This window comes from Phalacrocorax aristotelis, chromosome 3 (genome assembly GCF_949628215.1).
Source record: "Phalacrocorax aristotelis chromosome 3, bGulAri2.1, whole genome shotgun sequence".
Taxonomy (NCBI): domain Eukaryota; kingdom Metazoa; phylum Chordata; class Aves; order Suliformes; family Phalacrocoracidae; genus Phalacrocorax; species Phalacrocorax aristotelis.
Window position 1 is genome coordinate 122,750,550 of NC_134278.1, and position 27,915 is coordinate 122,778,464.

Below are 27,915 nucleotides of genomic sequence, written 5' to 3' on the forward strand. Positions count from 1 at the left end.
TAAATCTGGCAGGGAAAGAACAGCACGCTGGGTTTGGGTGCTCTGTCAAACTGTTGGGTTCATAGGCTTGCACACAACTGGCAAAGCTGTGTCTTAGGGTGCCGTTTTTCCACAGTGGCCAGATGTAAGCAGGAAAATCACTAGATGGGAGTCTGAGCCTGTGGGGACTTTTCCATGTTGTTCTGAACTAATCTGTGGAAAGAACAGTGATCCCTGTGTTGCTTAAAAGGAAGAATAGACACTTGCATAACTGCTATGGTTATCCTTTGCAATCCCTCTGGGTGTTACTTTCGTTGCATCTTTAGCCAATCTCATTAGAGCTCTTAGAAGAGTTCAGTTCCTATCGACTGAGGAAACATTATAAAGACAATTGATTAGGAAAACCTATTCAAGCACATCTGCGTCAGGAGTAAAGGTATTTCCACTGTGTATTTCTAAACCCCTTTTCAGCACTAGTAGCACTTGGATTGCAATGGCCAGGTGGCTGAGATGATGGGACAAATGTGGGTGGGGTACACAGACTCCAAAGATTATTCACGGGCTGGATGACAGAAATTATGTACTTTTCCATTACTTCTTCAGTGAATGACTGTCCTCAGTAACTTTAAGGCTCAGATTTTCCAGGATGGTGAGTTCAGACTGTTGTTTTTTCTTCCTTAAAGGCTGATAATACATCACTCAGCAATATTCTTTCATCCATCAAGTTTCCTTCCTTGATGTTTTGTTATATAAATAATATTATTTATAACATTTGTATAATAACTGTTTTATTGTGTTCATCTTCATTATAACAAACAAGTTAAAACAGACTGCACTAGAAAACAAACAAAAATCTCAGTCTGGGCTATAATATAATGCAGCCTTGACACTAACGGGCATAAATGCTGCCCTACTTCAAAGCCTTCTGCATGTCAACTTTCTCTCCTAAGATGTCCAAGAGCTGAGGCCAGCCAAGAATTGGGTCAGCTCAGTGCCTATGTTTGAGTTACTGCTGCTCTGTGGGTATTTTCCCAGTGTTGAACCACAGTGACAGAAATCAGGTAGAGAAAAAAACTCACAGCTTTTTCATCATAACTTTCAATATAGGGATGACTAGCTCTATTGCAACCAACAGTGTGAATCATGCCTTTTTAAAGGCCACCAGTTCCACCTACTACTAAAAATTTCTCCAAAGTACACGCTCAGATTTGGTGTCTCACCTGATGGAATAGAGCATAGTAAAGACACCAAATTTAGGTTTCATTCTAGCCAGTATTTTGACAGATAAATCACCCAGTAGACACTGCTTTTCTTGAAGGATGGCAGATATTAAAACCTCCTTTAATGCACACCTGGAAATAACAGCATGACTCCTGTCACGGGTTGAATGTTCTCATTAACTGGAAACTCACCCAGTTTTTGCAAAGCATCTTCCTGCCTCTTTGGGTAACATTGACCAGCATATTCAGGAAATAGCAAAGTGCTAAATAAATGTTCCAGAGGTAACACTTCTCTGCCTCTCTCCTTGTGTCTAAGCCCACATACCAGCAGGATCCAGAATCTGTGGTGCTTTTGAGGGTTATTTTCTCCCCCCTACATATGTGCAAATACTACACAAGGTTCACGTGCAAGGCCGTGGTTTCCTTCTATAGTCTGAATTCTTCTTTCTGAATGTAGGTAAACTGAATCTTAAAAGGATCCTGGAAAGTCTCTACAGATCACCTCAAAATTACCTGAATTGAGAGCATTTACCGGAGGGAGTGACTTGTTAAAAATTACTATGAACAGCTGGATGTGAGAGGCCAAAAGGCTTAACGTTATCTACCTGTCAGTGTATGTCAAGTACTGTAACCAAGGAAAGATGTATCCTTCCAATCAGAGGTGCCTGTGATAAAAACAGGTATAAAGCACAAGACAATAGGCAACAGAAAGCAACTTTGTTCATGCTAATGAAGTTAAATGATGAGATTTCGGGTGGGCAGTGTTGAATCCTGAAGATGACTGTGAAATATGAGGAGAGAGAAGATTTCGTATATTGGTTCTTCACTCAGAGGTTTTAAAAGTTCCTGTGCTACTGTTTAATGGATAGTCAACAATGCAGGGCACAGATTTTATCTGTGACTTCTCTCTGGCTGTGTTTGTCTTAAAATATTCCAGTGATGGGAGACTTTCATTTCATTACTACCGACCGTCGGGAGCTGAGAAGCAAGTATAATAGTTACAGCATGTTTCTACTCTCAACTGTTACTGCCTCAAATGCAAACCAGCAGGACAACTACAGTTGTCTAAAGGCTCACTAACTCTTATAAGCGATATCTTTAAGTTATATAAGAAAAAATGTTGACATAGCATGTTATTTATCTCAGGTGAATGCTGCCTGACCTTTTAGCACCCACAATTTAGTAAGACACGTCCACCCAGTTTTCCCTCCCAAATGGGCATCAGACTGATGCAGACAGATATCTGTGAGCACACCACCACGTGAGCTGTATGGTATGGTTGTAATGAATGGTGCACTGGCAAGGCTGATTTGCTGAGCAGGCTGTGATGGTGATTAGAGAGAGACATAACACTTTATGGGAGGATGCACCTGAGTGATACCTGGAGATGACATCAGTGTAGTAGAAGAAAAGATTTATGGTGCTGAATGTCTCTTTTCAGTACTGTGTTATGCGGACAGCAAGGGAAAGATGCTCCAGAAGGAGGTTTCTTCGCAGACATATAGGAGGTGTATTTAGCCTTTGGATAAGAGAAGTGTAGTGATAAGTGGCATTATGGGCACAAGAGGCAAGGGACCCTTGTTTCGAGAGTTTAAAGACTACAAAATTTAGCAGATATTATAGTGATGTTTTAATGGAATAAAGTGTTTTCAAGGAAGAAGCTCCTGCCCAGTGCAGTTCCAAGGAAGGATGAGTATCCTTGTGTTTGTAATACAATCCAGTGCAGAGGGCAGCGGTACGTTGAAAGGGGTACACCTGTGGCTTGGCAAATAATGGACTGGATATTCTAGTAGGTCTCCCCAGATTTTGTGCTAATGATTTATTTTTTTCACATAGTGCTTTAGTCAATTACTCTAAAAAGTGGTAAATGTAATAAACATGTCTTATGTCTACATAGTTCTGTGTGGCACTGAATGCTATGGAAGTACCATAGCATTAAATATTTGGAGGTGAGAACAAAAAATAGCACTCAGATATTATTTAATTTTCTACGTAAGAAAATACTACCCGACAGACTGCATTCTCACTCTAATGTAAATCAAAGATGGTTTATGTTATGCTAATTGTGTCACATTAATATATATATGATATATATATATGAATATATATTATGAATATTCATAATAAGTGAATGAAAAATGGTCTAAGAGAGGACCCTGGCACTTACTTTTCTAAGTTTAGTCATTATAAAACCAATGAGCTCTTTATGGCTTCGACTTTAAGACCCTGAAGCACTCAGAAAATTTTAGAAAAGGAAGTCTGTGCTTGACAGAGATGACTTGTATGAGCCATAGCCTTTAGCGACTGCACCTGTTTGCCACTGTCTCATTTATGACACTTGTAAGGGGAACATTAAGCAAGAATTATGCAATGAACTCACTGTTTAGGTGTAAATTCCCATCCTTTTTTTTGCCAAAGAGATGACTAAATGAAATGCAGTTCATATTTCTTAATTAGAACTACTCAACTGAGGGCAATTTGGGTTGTTTCTTGAAAAAGAAAAAGAAATCAATTTTGAGGAAAAGGACTGAAGGAATGACACTCTTAGGTTAGCCTGGCAGATGCAAGTTGCGACTGTAAACTCTTATGACATCAGGAGCCGCATAAAATTCAAATTTTAACATAAAATCTCATTGAATTAAAAAACAGAAACAGAGCACAGAAACTTAATTTCTAAAATCACATATACATGAATATTGACTGTACATGGCACCACAAGGAGATGGGCTAGAATGCCTAGAGAAATAAATAGTTCACAGGGGTTGTAAAAGCAGAGGGAAGAAAGATAATTAGGATGTTGGCAGGTTGTGAGCTTGAGCTGGAACTCAAGCTAAAGTAATTTGTTTTCTCTTTTAGAATATATTCCTAGTTCCTAGTTCCTTAGAATATATTCCTATTTCAATGACCCATACATGTTGTGGCAAACAGGTATTAGTGGAATACAATAAGCTCTGGCTACACAGCCACTGCTGTTATCTGCCTACGTATATTTAAATTGGTAAAAAGCCTAAAGATCCTGTATCTGTATTGTTTTGGTTTTGAACTGCTACAAAGCGGAACAGCTTGCAAAACAATGCCGTGTTGCCTCTGTTCCCCAGATTGCACAACACAGGCTCAGGGATGGCTTTGTCCTCCCCTTGCTTGTTCTTGCACTCTACTTAACTCTTCAATCTTAGGTCATAATCCTAATGTCACTGAGGATGATTGATGTGGAAGATTTACATATGCCTTAATTTCAAAGCAACTATTTGAAGCAAGAAACTAAAAATACAAGGGATTAGGAGCAATTCCTGTTATTGCAAAGCACACATTCCAGGTTTGTTAGCAAAATAAAAATCCATCTATAGCAAAGACAGCAGTTGCTAAACAGAGACATAAATTTCAGCTGTGGTCAGGAAAACATAATCAGTTGAATATAACAGAAACCAGTGTCTCTTGAGGAGATGAGATTGCAGGAACAAACATATGAACTTTATAAAAGGAGGCACACTGTTGTCTTGGTCCTCTGAAGATAATGAGAACCAGAATCTCATCAAAAGTGTTATGATGGAATGAGAAGAAAATTCAACCTGATGTGGACTGTAGACAGAAGAAATGATTTGAGCTCAGAAACAAAAAGTCTGCTCAGCAGCTAGATGCTTTTGAAGAAGGGCAAACTGAATTTAGCAGTGGCATGGAGATAATTGTGTAAGAGATTATTTTTATGATATACACTGAGACATTTTTCCATGTGGGAAATCAGAATGTCAGAGGGAAAACACAGCTAAGTGATTCCAGTTCACTTTTCTCATATTTTTCTCCTATGTTCACTTTGAATACATTTCTTTTGTATCTCCCCCACCCCAAAGAAATGCAAAAGGTATATTTCTGTTTCTAGGCATGCTGCATGCTGTCTACCTGTTTCAGTGATGCCAAGGTAGAACACAGGTGACAGTTAATATAGAGGAAAAAGAAATTTCAACAAAAAAATTGCACGAAAATCCACAACAAATTGGTGAAGGGTATAAACTGGGTTATGCAAGTTTACTGGTGTAATCACGTAGTTCAGTATTATGATCTCGCTCTGCTCATCTGGCATAAACCTGTTGCATTAGTCTTTGGTGCTCCCTTCTGTGAATAGGTACCTTATTCACTTGCTCACCACGGAGTCCGCACGTTACATAAAGTCCTATGCCAGTGCCTTTTGGGGATTTGCCTTTATTAACAAGGAAGGTAAGATAAACTTCAGCTCCAAACTTCTGTTGATGCTGTAGCATTTTATTAAGCCTGTTGCTAAAATGACTACTTTGGGACTTCTGAGCCCACACCCTAGATTCTATCTTTTCAGGCAGCCACTTCCCCCTCTTATATCCAGAAGTTATGAGTCATCTGCCTCACTGAGCCAACAAATGCCTCTTAACCTTTTCCAGGCCTGAGAGAATAACGGTAGAAGGAGGTATTCAGGCAGATTCTAATGACCTTTTAATCAGAAAGACTGTGTGGGACAGAATTTGGTCCTAAAGGTCTTTCAGAAAACACACATCAGAAAGCAAATACTAATTGAGCTGTCATTTCAGCTAGCATAGCATACTGAAACACTGCCTAATATCTACCAAGGAGAGTAGTTTCCAAGTGTAAACTAAGCAAAACAGAGTGAGGGTTCTTAACCATTGGTGGCAGTGATTGATTCTAACATGCCAATACTTCATTATAATTTTGTAGTCTATGCATGATCTTGCATTCCTCTTCATTAGGTAAAGGCAAATCAGTCACCTTTCAGAAGGTGTGAAGCCAAGTTAAGTCTTTGAACAGAACATGTGTTTTCATTTTGCTGAAATGTCTTTATTCTAACACTTGCGAAGTTCAGAACATTTCTCGTAACCAGGCTACTGCTGCTGCACGAAGCAAGAGACCCCTTAAGCTGTTCCGCAGACAGCCCATTGGGGGTTCTCAAAACCACCACAGGCAGCTCCTTTTTCAGAAGCCCTGACTATCAGTATATCTGGACAGACGGAAGCTAGCAATATGCCACAGACATATTTTCAGGCTGTACTGGAGTTATTTCTTACCAGATAGAAGGCTGGGAAATTTCTATTACCCCACAATATGATACACAGCTATGAGGGTAAGAGAACAGTATCTTCCCACCAAGTATGAAACAGAGCTTCAGCAGGAAAGGTTATCACATAATGGATCTGTGGTCTAATCAGCAAGACAGCTATGACATGTTCATTAAAGGAAGTACATTTAGTTCAAAACTGACAAGCCAATAGGAATATCTGGCAGAAAGGTACTACTATTATTTTGAGAAAACACACAAAATGTAATATCAAGCATGGCAACTTGAAAATAATATAATATAATAGTCTATTCATTAGAAAAGCTTAGTTACCAAAGTGCTTTCTTACATAAGGAGAAGGATGTCTATCCTGACTGCCTCAGTTTTCTTAGGTAACTGTAACATGCTTGTGAACTATTTCATGTTCAGTTTATCGTCTTGTTGACTGAACATCACCCCAAAACTACTAAATAATCAGAGATCTCTCCTTCAATACAACAATAAGTAGGTTTCAGTGATGCCTATACAATATTAATCCATCAAATGATAGAAAAGACAATGCATTTGTCATGGGTGGGACCAATTAAGGTACCTGAACACTGCAGCTGTGTCTGTGACTCTCCATAATCTTATTGTACACCCATCATTTAGTGTGATTGATGACACGTTTGCAAGTTGTTACACAGTTAGTAATGATATCCAAAGGCAGGAATGAGAGGATATGAGCCTCTCACATTTCAGCTCACAATATTTTTCATTTTAGAAAATTTCTATAAGAGATTAAACAATTTAATTTTTCCTGCATTACTGTAATGGAAAATAACTGTGAGGGTTTTTTGCATCTTGGTCCCACCACAGTGCTGAAAGCAAAGCGCTGGCCACCTTGTTTAAAAGATGCAACAAAGCCATCTCCTTTCCTGGTCTTTCCCTCTACATTCTTCATCCTTTACCTGTTAGGGGATTTATTCTCAAGAAAATATAGACATTATTCCCTATTGTCAAAGAACTATGCAGCAGATATTTTGTATATTTTCAAGGTGCTCCACACTGTTTTTATTTTAAAGATTAGAATACAATTTGATTTTTTTTTCTTAATGTGTCCTGCCAATTAATAATGGTAATCAGTATTGTCAAAACCAATTAATAGTTTTACCTGAATTATCTACAATATTTAAATATTACTACATTCAATAACAGGTTGTGAGCCTGTAAATGCCCCTAAATTTGATTAGCTTTAAATTGGTATGATTACTTGTATGTGTCAAAGTTAAGCACAGGAAGTATTTATGAACTTACGGGATGATGGGTTAAGGTTACTGAACATTATAAAGTACATTTGTTCCCTAACAATTATAGCACTAGACCAAGACTGAAGATACACAGGTTGCTTTTCAGGAGCCGGAAACCATCTGCATTAACTGGGAAAAGTCTTTACATTTACACTTCAGGTGCCTTTTTACTGAAATTAGAGCCAGGGACTTTCTTCAGCTTTGCAATCTGGTATAAACCAGCTAAAACCATAGAAGTTTATAAATAATGTTGTGGTAGTTGAATTGTACAAGTCAACATAAGCATAGTAGCTTCAGAGAGGAAAGAAAATTTTTCTAATGGAAATTATGGAGAGAATGTACTTAAGCAAGTACAAATAGACTAGAATACTGGAGCATACAGAAATATTCATTAATAGGAATCAAGTGAGGTGCTTCAGCCTCGGAAGCAAGTGGCTCACAGACAAAACTTTCCTCCGGAGAGTTATTCACCTCACATGCCTTCAACAGCACCCATTGCTGGACGAACCACCCGTTCCCGAAGCACCTCTCCCTTGAGGATGTCTACTCGTTGAGACAATATGCCTAACTTTTACATGGGAAAACACTGGGGACATTAATTCTAGAGTAAATGTATGTCAGAACAATCATGATGTGAATATCTTGAGTATGCCGACCATTTATCAGGCCACCAACATTTATCTTCTCAAGCATATTAGCCATAGAAGACAACTGAACTCCCTAAGTCAGTTTTGAGGGAGTTCTAGATGATGTTTTATGAGTAACCCTGCTCCTGCAAAGCTTGGTTCAAGATTTTAATTTGTCTCCCTATTATTTAAAAAAATTAAGTAAGGAACAATACCAGAATCAAAGAGAATTTATGATGTTGACTAAAAGTTTTAAAGCATGCATTTATTCCAATAAAAACCCTATTAAAAAATAGTGGAGTTTAATTATTTGGGAAAAGTGTTTGGAAGAAGAAAAGAGTTTGCAACACATTTCCAAAAGTATCAGAACTCATACCATTGGGCTCATTTCTTTACTTATTAATTCATTTTAGGTAAAAACTGTTTCTATTCAATACTATTGGTATTTCAGCTAATGTGTGCCAGATGTTCTTCAATTGTCTGTAATTACCTGTGTACACTGTGCTTTACATGTCAGTCTAAAAACCACTGTGCCATTTCAGTTTTATCATTTATGGAAGAACTTAAAAAATGTGGTTTTTAAATTCAGTTTGGAAAAGCAAATTGGTGTGAGTTAAATTTCAGAATTGGGCATTATATCTGCCAGTGAGGGCTTTGCAACCAGTCTGGTTGTTGAGCTGATAATGAACAGGAAAACCTGATTTTACTGCAGGAATTCTCAAGCATCTGTAGAAATTACAATGCTGCTGTAGACCACAGAAATTTCCTTTCAGATTAGAATCAGTTTTTGTCTTAGTGAAGACATGATTTCAGCCGGACCTAACCAACACCATATGTAGTCCTTTGTACTAATATTTGGAGTAGACTTGTATATATATTACGTACAACATATACAGCTCTGTATTTGGGGCAGAATTTTATTTTCAAGGTTTCATGGTTTTTAATACTATAAAAAACTTGTGAGGTATGGTGCACCATATGCATTGTTAGCTAAGGCAGTTGTATAAAGATGGGATTTTTGATAAATATTAATTTCAGTATTTTCATTATGACAACATGGCAGCATAATTCAGCCTAAAGGAAAAGCATATTTTCCCGACTCTTCTCAAAAATCCCAGAGTAATATAAGAAATGAGCTCTGTAATGGCTTGCTGCAGAAAAACCACAACCATGTTATTTTAACAACAAAAGACAAAAAATGTAACAAATGAATGCGTGAGACTGCCCTGATGTGAGAGGAGTATTCATGTGGGGAACAGACATGACTAGAATTGCTAATAGAGCATATGAAAGATAGGTTCCCAAAAGCTATTACATGCCATAGCATTTGCAGAGGTACACAGGTGTGGGTAATATACATACAATACTAATAACGATATTAGTGCATAGATTCTGCTTCTTTGTTCTCAACAAATGGTAAATGCAGCTACTGAGATATCTTCAAAGGCAGACACACTAGCCCCCTTAGGTTCGGGCTGGCTTTATGCCAGACCAAATTTCACCATAATTTAGAGCACACAGATGTGCCATATCACACTGGGTCTGTGGAAGCCCACAGCTCTTCAGTGCTTTGGAAAGGAACACTTTCCAAAGGAACATTTTTTTCTATTTTTTAAGGTGTCTGGGGCCAGTCTAGTGTCCTGATAGATGAATTCCACAAACACTTGGGGCAGCATAAACGAAATCATAAAAACACCCCTGCTTAGGCTCCTCGAAATGTCTCCCTAAAGTTTTCCTCCACCATGACAATCTCTAAAATACCCAGACATGTACATGGATCGTGCGTCTGGTGTGGGCATAGTGAGTAGTTTTTCATTGTTTCCTTGTATTCAATTGTGATCCAGTGGGACAGTTTATCTTCTTTTCTTTTTCTTTTCAGTATTTTTATTGTGCTTTGTGCAAGAAAGCTCCTGGGCATTGTAGTAATCTAACAATTAAATAACATTCTTATGATCAGACAAGCTATTCTACCTGATTCAGAGGCAATCTGATGAACTCCAGTGAGGTCAAACTAGCTGGACGTACTTGGCTTAAAGAACCTAAGAAACAGATTTCAGACCAGAAAAATTTAGCTTATTAAACTATTTTATAGAGGAAAACATATACCTACAGTTACAGTAGACAAAATACAAAGTACAATCAGGAGCTGGATGAGGAAGTAATTTTCCTTTATAGTACAGTTATAAACCAAGTACATTACAGTAGGTGTTAATATTATTAATCATGTAGTGATTAATCACAGTAATAATCACAGTAGTGTCTAAAACCATGCAAAAGATGAGGCTCACAGGATTCTGTAGTATGCAGAGATACACAGCAAAGGACCATAGCTATCCTGAAGAGTTTATAGATGAGATAAACAATATAGGTACTGGAGGGGAAAGTGGCACAAAAAATGAGCAGCGTGAGCAATGCAATCACGGCAAACGTTAGTTTTGCAATGGGAAAGAGAGAACAAGAGGCTAAGATGGGACAAGGGGGGAGAAGGGGGTACTAAGAAAGGGACAGCTCAAGTGGAAAAGACAAGGCAAACAAACGTGGGTGAGCACGATGAGGATAGATCACATCTTGGGACAGATGTGAAGTAAAACTGAGGTGAAGGGTGGTGGCAGACGTTCAGAGCGGACATCCACTAAGTAGAGGGGCAGAGACAAGGCTGCCAAAAGGGCTGAGATAGCTGAAGACCACAGGTAAACTACTACAACAGGTGACTGGACTCTCTGGACCCTGTGTTTGCCCACAGGATTGCCCTGGAGCTGGTGGGAGCTTCCTCAGCAGGTCAAGAGGCATTTGGGAACAGGTTCTGCTGGACACATCTGAGACTGATGTCCCACTGATTTGTTCTTGTATTTGTGCCCTTACCTCATTATATTTAGAGATTACCATGCCACAGAAAATCAGTTATTTGCAATTTTGGACCACAGAACTGAAAAATAAAGCACATATGACACCTGCCTTAAAAATGATACCAGCCATCACTCTTTGATTGAACCAAATCAGCACTGCAATCAAAACAAAGTGAAATTAGGCACTTCATTCTTGAACAGACATTACTTTACTGATACCAGTGTATCTCAAAGAATTAGGATAACTGTCAGTCATAATACAACTTTGCTGTTCAATATTTACTGATATATTTTCTCTGCCCTAAGCACAAGGTGAGGAGGCAGTGAAAGTCAGGCTGCACGTAAAATCTTTTAAACAAACAGTGATGACAACTGACAATGCAAAATTAACAAAAATGCTGGCGATAGAGTGTTTTGGGTTTTTTTTTCTTTTGGTGTCACCAGATGAGTTTCACAGCAGAGAAGCAGAAAAGGCATATTATATATAAGACTCCATGCAAATTAATGGTAAAAGACATGCGGATACAATTTCCTAGGGAAAGGCCTGTTCCTGTAATCAGCTACATGAAGCGAAACCTCTGACCCCACAGAAAATCCCACAGAAGTCTGTGGAACTCCTCTGGGGGAGTGTTTGGTCTGGAAGGCTCTGGTTTCAGGATCCGAGTGACAAATAGTTTTAAAGGTGGTCTTTATCTAGTGGGCAGGTACCCAACCTAGAAAGTAGTGAATATGAAGACCTATTGGTTCAAGCAGAGCAAGAGATGCTCCTAAAGCAATCCTTTCATAAATGGTAATAAGCCATATGAACAAGGGATATGTATACATACGTATAAAGGGAGGAGGTAATTTTATCTCTGCAGATAAAATTGGGAGAACTTATAGTGAACAAATACATGCAATTCTGGTCAAAATGTAAAAGAAATAGAAAATTAAGAGTAGCTGCAGAATAGAGAGCTATTGTTTTTTCCAAACTGTATTTTCTCTACCTTACTCAAAAGAAAACTGACCCATAATCTATTTAGTGTATCTGCACTATCAAAAAGAGAAAATACTAAAAGAATCTTCATTCTGTCAAAGAAGAGCAATGGAGTTAGTGGCCTGAAGCTGAAACAAATGTCTGAAAACAAGCAAAATGCACACATTGTCACCGAGTATAGTCATCCACCAGGAAAACCACTGAAAGAAGCAACAGATCCTCTGTCACTTGATGTTTTGTACTTCATTCAGAAAGTCACTTACTCTTTAATTTAAAGTAGTTTAGATCGACACAAGAATAACTTGGTGAAATTTAATGATTTCTGAATGCTAAATGCAGACATATCTGTACTAGGTACAAAACCAACCAAAGAAAAAAGACACAGATGTACATGACTAACTTTCTCAGAGCTGAGGAGGGTTTGGCTTTCTGAGAGTGACAGAGAACCCCAGCTCCTTACAGCAATCTCCCTGACGTTTCCCAGCTTCTCGGCTTTTCACCGGCCTTCCCTTTCAGTTCAACCTCCATATTTTTTTTCCTTTTATATGTTTTAAAGGAGATTCTTCTAATACGACTGGCATATAGCTATTTAACAATCTCAGTAAACCATAGCTGGGGCTGAAGGAGTCTTCTTTCATTGCCATTCACCTGACTGTTTTGGTAGAAGACATTCCTCCTACCTAGATAGCAGGAGTGTTTCTTTCTTTCTCTCTCTCTTTCTTTATTCTTTGCTAACAATAAATTTTATGGCCATCTTCAAATTTACCTTTTTCTGTCAAGGTAGCGTGCAATGTCAGGCTGAACAAGGAAACACTGCATAGTTATGAAAATACACTGTGTATTTTCTGAATTGGCTGCCAACCACTGTGTGTTTGGAATCAGAGCAAATTGCTATGGAATTAAATGTTACAGGTTTTCAGACAGAGATAGAAAAGCAACGAAGATACTTAGGAGCACCCCAGCAAATAATAAATGCCAATCCAGCAGCCACACAGGAACAGCTCCTTGGCCCTGTCCGGCCTATGACATAACCGCCAAGGCAGGGGACAGAGATGAGGGAATATTAAACCTTTCAGGACTTTGGCAAACTGGTGGAGCCACAATCATAGTGAACAGGCTTTCACGGCTATGATAGCAAAAGCTGCCAGCTTGACCAAGGGCAATACAGGGACAGCAGGAAAGATCTTTTCTCCTTGTCAGACATGGAGCTAACAAACTTGCAGGGAAAATATATTCTTATTTTTTCTTACAAGCTTTTGTAAATAAATCACATACACAAAGTCCTATTGTCATGTGACCTTCTGCTTTCTTTTGAAGGTTAAGTAATAAGTAATGAACTATGAATAATTCATAATTAATGAATAAGTAATAATCCTTTTCAGAGTGACTGGGGTTGACTTGCTGGTCACAGTATTTCAGAAAGAAAAAGCTTGTAGTGAAAACAGGATCATTCTGTTCAAAGAACGTGAAGAGAAAACACATGGATAATGACTCTGTCATAAAAGTCTTCAGAGAGAAGCGGAGGAAGCCAGGTTTATTTCTGTCCTATAAGCATCTCTATGGGAATGGGGTATTAGGTACAATTTCAACCTCCAAACTAAAAAGTAAGTTCCTAAGCATGAAGAGAGAGAAACTCTGTTCCTGTTTTCCTGGAAACTCTCCAAAAAGGAAGCTTGCAGAGAACACGTGCAGGGAGTCCTGAACAGATGCAGGTCCCAGTGTGCTTGCAGTGTGGGCTTAGCAAAGCTTCAGGCTGACTACACATGAATGGCACTCAGCATCACTGCTTACAGGTATTACATTTCTGTAATGTTTACCCTCAAGATCAATACTTTAGAGAGGCTTGACTGCATTATATCAATAGTGTGGGACTAGAGGAACTGCCGCTAAACAAATATCCTCTTCAGGATCAAGGACCTAGGACAAGCATTCCTAGGGCAGGTAATAGAGAGAGGCATAACAACACAAAATGATATTTCTTTTTCCTACCCCATTCTCTTCCCACTGACTCCTCCTATCATAATAGTTCTCCTGTACCTGTATCTCCTATCTTCTGCTCTATATTACAGCTCTGACAATATCCACTCCCTTCCTCCTGCAATAATCACCTGAATTTTTCATTTGGACACAAAGACATGCTATTTGCCCCTCCAGTGGACTGAGAGGCATTGCTTATCTCACAGACAAGCAGCACGCGTTTATCTCCTGGCTAGAAGATGCTTCTGCCTATTGGAAGGAGTGACCCTGATGCGGGCTTGTGGGGGCTCAGCACCCACCCTGAGGCTATTTTGCTGATGAACTTTGCATCATGTCAGCGGACCAAGCAGCACTCTGCTCTCCTCTGCAAACGTGCAAAACTGGATCACAGGCATGGGCTTCATCTAGAGAAAAAATATTAACAGTCTGTATCTCTGTTACAGACATGAGGGAAACCCTTGGCAGAGAACAAGAGGTGCTTAAAATGTGTTTTATTTCCTACTTGTATTAGTTCTGTCTGTGTGAAAAAGTTAGGATTCTGAAACATGAATTCAGGCAAGTTAAGAAGGGTCCTAAAATCCTGCAGACTCATGTAACTCTAAGCATATTTACATATCTTTCACTAAGGGTTTTGCCCAGTTTCAGGAAAACATGTAGTTATGAAGGTTTGCTTGATCAGCTCTTCACTGAAACCGGAGATATTTTTCTGTCCCTGCAATTCCTCTGCTGCTGAATGTTGCCAGGGTGTCCACTGAATAGTTTGATAAGCAGGTCCTCTGCACTGGACTCTAGAAAAGCTAGGGGAAATCCATAAACTCGCATTTGATTTGACAGAGCTAAAGATCATAAACACATGACATATGAAAAATGACAAATAGGTCATGTATTTAACTGTGAAATGAACTCCACAGGGGATAGTTTCAACATAACATCTGTTATGTATAATAAAGGTTATGTGCTGGGTTTATTCATACCCTTTTTAGAGAGAAGCACACTTAGTCCAACTGATAAATCATCTGAATTTATTTTACACATGTGGTTTTAATTTTGGATTTACAGATAGCATCGATTTATCTGATTTTCTTCACATCAAATGAGGGAAATTAAATATGTATTATGTTAGCATGAAGCACATCTTCCTTAAAGCAATTTTTTCTGTCCACAGTGATTAGGGTAGCAGCACCATTATTGTTTGTTGTTCCCACAGTCTCTATTTTTCTACTGAAATCCAAATTTATTTTTGTTGTTAACTCAATCACCCTAAATAAGTTTATTTGGAACTTATTTCCAATAAATGCTCATAAAAACAGAACCAGAGTCATTTGCATTGTCCTGAAGGAGCTAATTCAAGGCATTTTTAAGTAGATCATAATGTGGCGACATTTTCCCAATTTTGTTTTTTGTCAGTGAATTTATTGTACCTTAATAGTTTCAGCGGAATGAAATATCACTAACTGTATTTCATTCAAAGAAAAGAAAAAGTGAATTTTACTATAATCATCAATTATGGTTGCAAAGCTTTAATAGAAACAGCATTTTATCTTAGCAAAATACTAGAAGTGCACACACATATATATACATACACATATGTACGTATACACCATCCATAAACTGATTAATAAGTCATTTTATACTTAATTGCTGCACAGAGATGTACCAGTAGCACAGCTTTGCCGAGAGTCAGGGTGTCTGCCTATGACTGAAACAGGCTTAGGAGGAAGAAGCAGGAACTGAAACAGGAATAAGGGGTAGGAGAAGAGGTTCTCTTGTGACCACTTGATGTTAAATATTCTCACTTTTTATGACACATATAACTAAAGAGGCATTAAATATTATCCCTTTATTGCACATGAAACTAATAGATTATCTTTTTGGAAAAAAATCTGAAGCTACATCATTAAATATGTTCATCTCAAATCACTGATTTGGAATACAACAGTATCAATAGCTTCAATATTTCATTAATTAATAATGAACAACAAAGCATGAGAGGTTCATTACATGAACCTTTGTCAAGTTATGTGTCCACGGTATGATAAAAATTTAGGGCTTTTTTTTAATAGATTTTTATAAATTCTTATATATGTATAGGATTTGTACTTTTTGTATCTGAGTGCATGTATTTTGGCAGTGTATCTTCACATAATACAGGTTAAAACAAGGTTAACACTCAAAGGTAACCTTTTTATTTTCTATACACACAGAAGAAACAGTTTTCACATGAATTGCCCTTATTAGAGACTCTGAGCACAAAATAACCTCCTCTCTCACCAAGATTACCACATGCACATCTGACATACCAGTCCAGCCCATGCTGAGAGGAAGGCAGTAATGCTTTCTCTCTTTCAACAGCCCAGACTCCTGGGAGGCTAGGGGTGCCACACATCTATCACAGACACAGCACTGCACTGTCAGATATGATGGCCATGACCTCTCAGGGGCTGCCATAAAGGTTTGCACATGGTTACTGATATCTTTTGCTGCCGTGTGCATGTTAAGTGCTAAAATGCCATCACTGCAGGCTATGTGCTCTGGCATTTTCTTTCTGTGTCTCAGCCATAACCACTGGCTTTGCGAGCGCCTTCTGTCTTTGGGTGAAAGTGCTGAGGATGCATCTCCTCCTCCTGTCTGACAGAGCCCAAGGACATAAATCCTATTTTCAGAGACGCATCGATAATTCTTACATACATACATAAACCTACATTTGTCTCACAAACTGTGTTTCACAAAGTGATGCTGAGCTCACAGCTTGGAGTACAAGGGAAAGCAGCAGCTCATTTTACCAAGTGGATGTCAGCTGAAGCACATGACTAGAACCAAATTAATGCAAAATAAAGGGATTTGGAACTGATGTAATCATTTTTCATGTTTTATTGCTCCTTCAGTGCAATTCAGTAAGTAAAAATCCATCACAAAACCACAGTAAATAAGGTTAATTGACATCTATTTTGCTCTCATAACATAGTGTGCTTAAGTGTATCCTAAGAAAGCTCCTCAATGATTAATGACTTTTTTTCCTCTCTCAGGCTAAAAGATATCGGACATTTTACTTTCTGGAGCTCTAAATGATACTGCATGGTTTGCCATAACTGATATTATCCGTACACTTGACCCGGTGACACAGAAGATGTACTCCTTTCTTAAAATGTCATATAAATTTTGAAGGATTTTTAAAATTACTTCAGTGCAGGAAGTGTATTGCAGATCTTGTCCTACCTGTTGTTATTACTCTAAAGGACTAAACCACCATTTAAGTGTTGCTTTTAAGAATTCAGCCAATATATTGGGAAGGTGTTTGCACTGCTTCACCTGCAATTACCTCATCAGGTTTTTGATAAAAGAAGAGATAAAGTCACACATCAGTGGACAAACCTAATTCACTGAAGGCACTAACAGTGAACTTCAGGCAGTAAGAGTTGAAGAGGAGGTAACCTGCACAAAGCACCCACACACCAAGCACGAGATATACTGTGATTAAAAAACAAAACATAAGGAAAATTTTCCTCACTATGTGTACCACAGAGGAACATCTAGCACAAATTCCACCCTGTACTCTTCCAAATTTCAAGTGAGCCTCACATTTTAACAGGTAATGGTTTCAGGACTGGAAGTTCCTGAATTAATCTTTGTGGCGTTAACTAAAAACACATCTTTCTTAGAAAATGTATAGAAGAAATATTGATTGCATCAATTTAACAATTATAAAGAGATTAAAAAAGAAGATTGAAAGAAATGAAGATCCCAAATTTCAAAAGCCCCTACTTCCTTGGAGAGAGGAATTTAAGCTCTGCAATCTGGGTCACCCAGACAGGGTTGTGTATGGGTTTTTTTTCTTCCCAACCTCTTTTTCCTGGTAGGAGGTCAGAATATCCCTAACATGAGGGACATGACTAGAAATCAGTGTTTAGTCATTCTTCCTCTGAACTGGTGACTGTCACACTGATTACACACAGCAAAAAAAGGTGTATTTTTCACCTGTATTTCAAGCTTCACTAGACTTCTGTGTAGCTCTAATATGTTTACTGTGGATATTATGTGTATATTTTTTTCTTCTCAACGCTACCTAGACTCTCTGTTTCCATTTGAAGCTTTATGAATAATTCAAAGCAGCATAAAATCCAGATAAACCTACGGAAATGTAAGATACATCCAATCATATTTATTGAGGAAAACAGAGAGGCAATTCCCAAAACCAAAAATGCTTTCAAAACTCCTTTGGTCACAGAGTATTCAATCATTTTTGAATAATTTACTGAAAGCCCCCAAATACCTGCTGTTTTGATGTTATTGAACTCTTTATTGAAGGCAATGGATAATTGAACTAAGTTTATTCTTACTTCAATAGTAACCCAAGCGGGCTATTAGAAAAGGAGGAAGAATCCAGAAATTAAAAGAAAAAGCTGTATTGCTTTTTGTTGTGTCAGTATCTGCATACCCATAAGACCGTTCAAATATCCTTATTATTAGCAATTTTACATCAAGAAACCATTGAAAAGTAACTTCCTTTTGATTTTAGAATACCACAAGTAAGAGAAGAAAATTAATAATTAGCAAGTTAATAAATTAATTTTGTTTTATCTTTGCATTTTTCTGCTAAGAGCTGAAAAGCATTTTGCGAATATTAAGCATCCCTCTATATTGAGTGTTTCTATTATTGACATATTTAAAAGAATCAAAGCAGGAAAAGTACCAATGACTGCTGAAAGTCAAACAGAAAGTCAATGGCAAAAAAGAGTATTTCAGATTCTACAGTCCTGATTACCCACCCACAGTCTTTGTCACACAACAACGCTCCTCTTTCTCTATGAAGACAAGCCTTCTCCATAATTAGAATATTCATAAGCAATTATAGCTGTGTTAAAAGAATGTTCTCGGACTCAAACTATTGAATAAAACTATTAACAAGGATTTAAAAAAAAAAAAGCACATTTTCACAGAAAATAGCACGTATTCGTTTTATCAGGTTGTTTCAACTCTATTTACGAAATCCATGGAGTTGTACAGCAAATGTACTACTGCTTCTGTGCTTTCAGAGATCTTTAGTCTGGTAATACCTGTGACATCTTTGACTCCAAATAAGAAATAAAGTCATTATGATCCTGTTAATGTGGAGCCACAAACTGAATTAACTACCAAAGTCTCTTTACAGTTTACAGTATAAATCCTGCAATAAACCTCAAGGAAAAAAGAACAAAATCGCTTCAGATCTACCTGAAGAAACATAAACAATTCTCAATACCAGAGCAAGGTGAAAGGGTCACACATGAGAAAGCAAGCAACTTTTTAACCTCAAAAGTTATCCTTTTAAAAGGTGTATTTTGGCACTCACTTCTTTGGAAAACTGAAAAGCAAGATATTGCTCGTTTTACTTCAGCCTAGACCCACGGAGCCTCTGAGGGGATTCACCAGGTTTTGAACCTGGAGAAGTAGAACTGGAAAAAAAAAAAAACTAAAACAAAAACACACACACACAAAAAAAACCCCAAACAAACAAAAAACCAAGCTGCTGCTACCCTAATATCTCTGCTCAGTGCAAACCCGGCTGCTCTGTATTTGCTTAGCAGATCAGCTTAGCACTGTCCTCCTTACCACTAGTAAAGAGCTGCAATTTCACTTTGCAGCACTGGGCGCTTTTCCTCCCTCAAAGGAGGAAATACAAGGGCAGCTTCATGCCAATTCCACACATGTCCCGCAGCTGTTAAGCGAACACCCAGTTTCGAAGTGTTTTGACAGGCCGGGTGAAAGCCCCGGCGCAGGCCGGTGCCTCTGGCAGCCACCGCCAGTGCTGCTCTCCCAGGCGGGCCAGCCGCTTCGTAGGGACGGAAAGCAGGAGCTGTCAACGACCGGGTGCTTTCTGCACGTGGAAACGGCAGCCGTATCAAATAAATATGCTTAAACATTCCACCCACACACTCAAACCTGGTTCTAAGGCAAACCTGGAAGGCTTTGTGCCAGTGATCCTCAGGCTGAAAGGATTTTGTTTAAGACCCAGTTGCACATACTTGGCCTCAAAGTAGTCACACGACACCCTCCTTCCCAGCCAGACAGCCTGACAGCGCTGGAGGCTCACCAGCAGCCTGGCAAACCCTCTGCCTTCACAGCGTCCCCCAAACCGTGGTGGTGAGACACAGCGGAACCCGGGTGCCGAGGCCCCCAGGGTCAGCACCGGGAGGGATGCAGGCAGCACTGCTGGAGGCGAGCCCATAAGCAGACACTCCTGGGGAGGCACAACACAGAACAGGCTGATGCTGAGAACCCAGAGGCAGGGCAAGTTCACTGAGGGGGAAACCGAAAAGCAAAACAAAAGATGATGTTCCGGCTTCAAAGAAATAAGTGGCAAAACCCGTCCCAGATATCTATAAAGCCTCCTTACTTTTCTTTAAGCAAAGAATAAAACTGTTGCTTCTGAGCAAGTTAAACTGAGCTCAATTTTCATACTACAAAAACGTGAGCCTTTTGAGTCCATAGGTGCATACTGATAAACTTCACCACAAAACTATTTCCACTAACTTTGCAGAAATTTACAGGAAATTGCACAGCAACTACACATACACACAAAATCTAAAATTTGCATGGATTCTTCTAAAGTCATCAAGGGTGCCTCTTCTCAAATGAGTCAAAATGATGCATTCTTTAAAACTGACTTTAATGACATTTGACACTGTAGAACCTGATAAAAAAAGGAGTGGTAGCAGGATGCCTCTCCAGGTGTGTTTACTCACCGGCATTTTTTAAAAAAATCAGATTTCCTGGGTGGATTTATTTCAGATGTTTGCAACAATATGACTTAGGAAAAATATTTCAGATGGGGTCAGAACTTATTGGTACCTGCTTAGTGAAGCAATGGAATTACTGTTTTCAGTGTCAGAATGTAATAATGGGCTTATTTCCCATTAGAATTTGCTCTTAATAACTAAGTGGATTACCACAGACACCAAAAGACATGAAATCCAAATTTCAGCTTAAGTTCAACTTATTTTCCATGTGGCTTCTAGTCTGCTCCCTCTGCAAACCCTGCATATCTACCATTCTGTGCATTCTGGAGCACGGTGCATTGGAGTAAAGCATCTGCCATACAGGAGCCCCTGAGCTGGCGGCTTTGTTTTGCAGACAGACCTTGAGAGGTAGATGTACATCGAGTTCTCTTTGGTGGGTGGGGGTTCATAACACTGCAGGATAATATCTGTGAACCATTCTTTTGCAATAAAGGGAGCCTGGCTCTGTCTGTGGGTTGTAAGACAAATGGCAAATACAGACACTTCCTCGACTTTCAGGATGGTGAAGCCATCTATAGGAGAAAAATACCTGAGGTATTATGACAAATTATATTTTACTTAATGTCACTGCATTTCAGTTTTAGGTGTTTATGATACTAAGTTTTTTCTTTAGAGCTGGCTGAAAATGAATAAACATAACCCCCCATAAACTGACAGTGGGTAGAGACAAAGTCTTTCCATTTGAACACAAATAAGTGAAGCCCCACTTTCAACTTTTGCCTTTTAAAACTACTGCCTTAGAAAACTACTAATCAAATGCCATCAAGAAGGGAGATGCTCTAAATTTAGCTGTCATTTATTGCTATAAGTTGCAGTGGAGCAATAAATGTAATACAACGGAAAATGGCCAAGAGAAGATCTGCACTGAACCAAAACTTTTCCAGCAGGTACTAAAGAATCCAGCTGATAATTTGCACCACATTTTAGATTTCATTTCCACATTCACCTTTGAACTTAATGGAAACAGTCCAAAGTCTTCGGCAGGACTCGTCACATGTACACTGTTAACCTCGAATTTCTGCATCACTGGCACAGTCTGTTTGCTGAAGAACTGGTCCAGTACATAGTTAACTTACAGTTAAGCACAATGTATGCACTGAAAAGTATGTAGGAGGATATCTGAAGTAAAGCAGAGATACAAAGAAGATAAGACACAATAATTATAACCGCACATGGTGATGACTTTACTTTTACTGCATTGTCCTTCCTTTCTATTTGTTGAATGCATGTGTTCTTTATTACCTCATACTTAAAGGATACATAAAGTTGACTCTTAGCCCTGGGGAGTTCACCTCTGGGGAAATGACACAAACACACACAAAACCCTGAGAAAAGCTAATGAGGAATGAGTCTCATGAGATTCAAAATTCAAATGTGGTTTAATTGAAAAAGTGGAAGAACATCAGAGGAAAACATATTTTTTCTCAAATTATTTCAGCTCCTACTATAAACAAGGATGAATGTTTCTCAAGTTTTAACCATTAATAATGTTGCTGTAAAGATCAAGTATGCAAAACAATCCTAAATAAACAGGACTGATTCATCATTACACTCCAGTTGCTCCGTACTGCTCTGGTGAAGCAGTAAATCCAGAAAAAACCATGTTGTTATACCAGCTTTATGGCTGTTCTGCATCACCAAAGGGGCACAGAGCAACTCATCACAGACATGCAGCACAAACCAATTTGAAAAGCTTCCTACTCCTCGCATTTCTGCCTTCTCTCTTCTTTGAGCCATTGTTTAGTTATATTTTGTGAAAATTAGCTTGAGGTAGGCATCTGAACAGACCTGCTGAAGGAGCAGCTCAGGTACTTCACAACAGATTAGCTACAGCCAGGGATGCAGCCACCCCAAGTAACTTCACAGGATTGAGCTCACTAGTTGCTCTCCTGCTCCTTTGATCCATCCTGTACTTTAAGCCTATATACGATTACTTTCATGTTGTTACTCACCCCTGAAGCAGCTCCAAAATGTAAAACTGGTGCGGACTGAAGATGATTGCTAACCCTGACTCCTGTTGTGCAACAGTGCCTGGCTGCAGTCCAGCACAGAGCCAGGGCAGGACTGGGTTCAGCAAATGTAAGCGGTACAAACAGGTGAACAAATCTAATGACGTGTTACTAAGAACTGTAGCAAAAGCAGGGGGGGTGGGGGGGTGGGGGAACAAAACACAAAACCTCTGGAAAACAAACGGCCCTATGATGCATACCTGCAATATGTAAGACACTACTCAGCAAAGCACTTACACTGCCATCACTGAAGTTGAGGTCTCTGAAGCACTTAGCACACTTCAGTTTCAAATGAAACACCTCTTACAAACACTTCGTGACAGTTCTAGCGTGGTGAGAAAGGGGCACCCGCTTCAGTACTATGCACCCAGGGGTGAGGAAAGCAGGACACGCAGTAAAGGTGGCAGGAATGTAACAAAGGTGCTAAATGCACTTCAGGCCCCCCTTCATGTGTGAGCAACTAATCCACAGCTGCTCAGTTGCATGCAAGTGGTTCTCCATGCTACACTTCTGTCTGGCTGGTTGCCAGTCCACTGCAGAGATGGGAAGTGAAAGCAAACCTCCTTACCCATTTATTTCCTTTAGAACAGGCAAATAACTTATCCCCTGTTGTCCAGATCAGGAGATAACAAGGTGGTCTCCCCAGCTGTAGCTCTGCACTTTCACCAGCTCACACCTCCTTTACACTTGCACCCTCACTGTGGCTCTCTGCATGGGCACTGCTATTCATGGCCATGACCACAGAGTAACTGCCAAGCCCACATTTCCTTACACTAAGGTTATTTTTTTTCCAGTTCCAAACCAGTTTAAACCCTGTTATCAACTGAACTCAAAATCATCTTATCGTGATACTCAGAGAAAAGAAGGAAATACTTAAAATTATTAAGGCTGGAAAAGACCTCCAGGATCAAGTCCAACCACCAACGCAACACCCCCAGGCCTCCTAAACCATGTCCTGAAGTGCCACACCTACAAGTTTTTTTAACACCTCCAGGGATGACAACTCTACCACCTCCCTGGGCAGCCTGTGCTGATGCCTGACCACTCTTTCAGTAAAGAAATTTTTCCTAATATCCAATCTAAACCTCCCCTGGCACAGCTTGAAGCCATTTCCTCTCGTCCTATTGCCTGTTACCTGGGAGAAGAGACCAACCCCCGCCTTGCTACAACCTCCTTTCAGGTAGTTGTGGACAGCGATAAGGTCTCCCCTCAGCCTCCTCTTCTCCAGGCTAAACAACCCCAGCTCCCTCAGCCAATCCTCAGAAGACTTGTTCTCTAGACCCTTCACCAGCTTCATTGCCCTTCTCTGGACACACTCCAGCACCTCAATGTCCTTCTTGTACTGAGGGGCCCAAAACTGAACACAGTACTCGAGGTGCGGCCTCACCAGTGCCGAGCACAGGGGCACCATCACCTCCCTGCTCCTGCTGGCCACGCTATTGCTGATACATACCAGGATGCCGTTGGCCTTCTTGGCCGTCTGAGCACACTGCTGGCTCATGTTCAGGCGGCTGTCAGCCAACACCCCCAGGTCCTTCTCTGCAGGGCAGCTTTGTACATCCTTTATCTCTTTTATTTCCAAAAGACCAGCAGGAGAGTTCGATTCCTAGGAAAGTCCAGGGGAGATTAAAAGGCATGGACAAATATATTGTCAATCAAAGGTCACCTGCAATTGCACCAAGAATAATACACAGCAAGATTTAGGCGCAAATACAATAGTTTAGAACCCTACATAAAGAAAGAGTTCAGCTTCACTGGCATAATGACAAGGAAGACATCCGCTTAGGTTATATTCACTGCTCTCAGTGGACAACTTGCAAAAGCCACCTGTGATATATTTACCACCTAACATTTAACTCAGGAGGAGAATCTGCAAACACTTACAGACATGTTAGACTAAAACTCTCCAATGTTTTACACCTACAGGATAAACTGTAGGTGGGAGAATGAGGAATAAATACAGGTACAGAAATGTGAGTATGGAGGCTGGCGCTGATGAATTCTGAACAGCCCAGCTCTCACTTATGTCACCACAGGTTGCATTGCATGTGATTGATACTCCTGAAGACTTGTCTGAGGGCTCCCAGTCCTTAGCTTTTAGCCATTAAGGTAGGATTTTCATTAGACTAAATAACTGATTCTCTGTTCAGTTACTGGCAGAATTTTCAGCTCAACTGGTAGATGAAGCTACTGCATTTAAAAATCTGAAAAGCATTTACATGGTTTTCAAGAAAATTATGCACACACATTGAATCATTCCCTCCTGCCCTCTCTTCATTGGCTGTGATCACACTCCTTTGAAATGAGATAAAATTACAAGTGTGCATTCATGATTAACTTTAATTAGCAAACACCTACAAATCAATTATTAAATTGTCACCTAATTAGCAGGAATAGTAAGCTGTCAGAAGTAATCAGTGAGAGAAACTTCAGAGAGGGATGGGTAAACAAACAGTGTCAAGCAAGCATACACTCAGAGCCAGGTTCAGCACCACTGAAGAGGAGCTGAGACAGGGTCTAGGAGGCTCTGACCTGTCTTCCAGCTCAGTTCATGAGGATATTCAATAATTTCTGTAAAACTGCAGGTCCCCAGGCTTCACTGCAAGTACAAGAACAAACAAATGGGCCTGTGATTCCTTGACGTGTTACTGCACTGTGCTCCTCCACAGCACCGAGTTCAGGATTTCAGGTAGTTTTATTTTCTATGTATTTTAATAACATTATATCATCTGGAAGACTCACATGTGCTAGAAGGCTACAGAGACAGGAACATGTTCTGCCATCCTGGTCTCTCTATTCTTTCCCTGTTTCATCTCCCTTCCAAATCTTGGCTGAGATACAGAAATATCAAGAGGATTGGGTGGGCAGGGCAGCCAGGCTATTGACACAACTGCAGTTTCTTTTGTTGAAGTGGATTGGAGCCTTCCAAGAACTCCTAGGGCCATAATTTTGGCTGGTAATATCATAATTCATAGGCAATATGATAGAGTGGGTCTGAGCTGTGCTTCATTGTGACCATACTTTTTTTAAATATTAGACAATGCACATCATAAATCATTCTAGTGAGGGAGGAAAAACTTTGATGAGAATTTGCATTTCCTGACCAGCTTATTGCATGAGCATATGCATCATATGATCCCCAGGGTAGAGGGTAGGTGCTGGTTTTGGAACAGAGTAGTTAGACTCAAGTACCATTCGGGTACTGACAGCTGAATTTCTAGCAGAAAAAACCTCAGAGGATCACTCCCTTGGTGGACAGGGCAGTAAAAGAATTGCACTTATGTTTTGTTTTTAAAATAGATTACTCCAGTAATGCAATTTCATCTGCAAACATCTAATGAGGAGAAAAAAAAAAAACCCAAACCATCAAACACGTTTCCTTTCTTTTTGCTTTCCTCAAATGAAATACCTTGTAGAAGGAGCTTTATTCATCTTCTCTCCAATACCACTATTTAAAACATTGTCTTTCTTTACAACAAACAGAAAAGCACTACAGATATAAGTGGCTGTTCTAAAAATGACAATGTGCAGTGCTCTTTATATGAAAAATCATTTATTCTTTTAATATGCAGTACATAGAACAATCCCCTTAAGTATTAGTGTTTCTGACTCAGTATGAATTTGGCTTTCTTTTTCCTCAGTTTTACTCGTCTAACAAAATCAAATCAGCACAAATAGCATTAAGCAGTGTACCTTATACTGCTCCTGATGTAAAAGCCTGGCTTAATCTGCTTTCACCAGTGATTTCTCCCTATGCTTTAACAAAGGTAAAAGAAAGGAAAATTTGGATTCTTTGAAAATCCTTATAGAAGAGCTTAATATGGCATATCTTCATACCAGGGAAAAGTGAAAATCCGTTTTAAAAATGGAAGTACCTAAGGATGTTTGGCCTAAAATACAAGTTTATAATGGGCCCAAAGCCTGTCAGCTGTCGTTATCAAGGCCATCAGGCAGTGAAGACAATCACTGAGATGGTCAGGGGAGTGAGCTGGCAATTTCAGTACCACCTACGCTTTCTACTTGCTGAACACTGCAGCAAACTTGGCTCTCAGATAGAAGAAAACATTTTATTCTCCATCTTATTCTTTCAGAGGGCAACTCATAAAAGACCAAGAGCTAAAAGTTCTAATGACCTCAGAATGAGATATGAGGACTATTGTGAGTACTGCAAAGTATTCACAATATGCTCTACTCTTCCCAGGCTACAGAGCTGATGAAAAACTAGAATCTGTAAAATGAAGCGTTCTCAGTCTTGTTGCAGAAACTAGTGCCTTTTCTCCTGAGAGAGGAGCATCACAAGAGCAACCATCATTTATGCAAACTGGATGCTTAGTTCTGAAACCTCTTCTTGACTTAAATCTTTGGCAAGGCACATGATAAGGAGATCTCTAATGCAAAAGCCAGTTGATTAGCTGACTACTTTAGTCTCTAATTGGAAAGTATTGCCATTGTGACTTTCCTGGATGATGCAATGCCTGTTTGAGAGCATACATTTGTGCTGGAGCAGTTTTCCATAATCTGGTTTTGCTTATGGAATGATGCTTCCTACAGAGGACATTATTTTTTCACAGGATAAGAATGATTCAGAATCACATCATTGCCTTGATCAGAATTTATTACTTTTCTTGCTGTATCTTACACCAAACTGGTGGGTCAGCCAGCCAGAATGTCTGTCATGCTAGACAAAAATACCCTCCTGTTGTCTTGATAATACAAACTGTTTATTAAAAAAATGCCACCAACAAAAAGAAAACAGGTGGAGAAAAGATTTTTGCTAAAGACAAGCAGCTGAAACCCCTTTCAGGCTTATCTGCTTGAATTGAGGATTTTCTACTCCTCATGCAATACTAAATATGATAAAGAAAAACATACTGCCTTGTTTTAGCACTCGCACTAAGAGAAAATGCACGTCTTTGAGCTGAAATAAAAGCAGCAAGAACATACTGAGCACAGATGCTGCTAAATATTTTGTACAGACAAAACCCCTTAATACAGGGAATTCATGGGTTTGTCCCACTAAAATACTACGTTCACAGTACTGTAATAGATTTCAGGAAGAACCTGCCACAAATTTCCTTCTGGACTGAAGAACATACATAAAATCAATGTGATGCCACGACAGGCGCACACAGCTGCTGTCTTCAAAGCCATGACAAACCCAGAATGGAAATAGAGCTTA

At 39.4% G+C, this 27,915-nt stretch overlaps 1 protein-coding gene across 5 annotated transcripts in view; it reads right to left on the bottom strand.

Annotated features, from left to right (window-relative positions):
* The window catches only part of CHRM3 (cholinergic receptor muscarinic 3), a 292,590-nt gene that overhangs the window by 78,453 nt on the left and 186,222 nt on the right, over positions 1–27,915 (bottom strand). The window contains exon 1 of one of the 5 annotated variants that reach the window (XM_075089417.1): positions 22,680–22,772. The exons of the other annotated variants lie outside the window; for them this stretch is intronic. The gene's annotated coding sequence lies outside the window, so the exon portion shown is untranslated. Of the gene's footprint in view, positions 1–22,679; positions 22,773–27,915 lie in introns of those variants that run through there. 5 annotated transcript variants of the gene reach the window in all.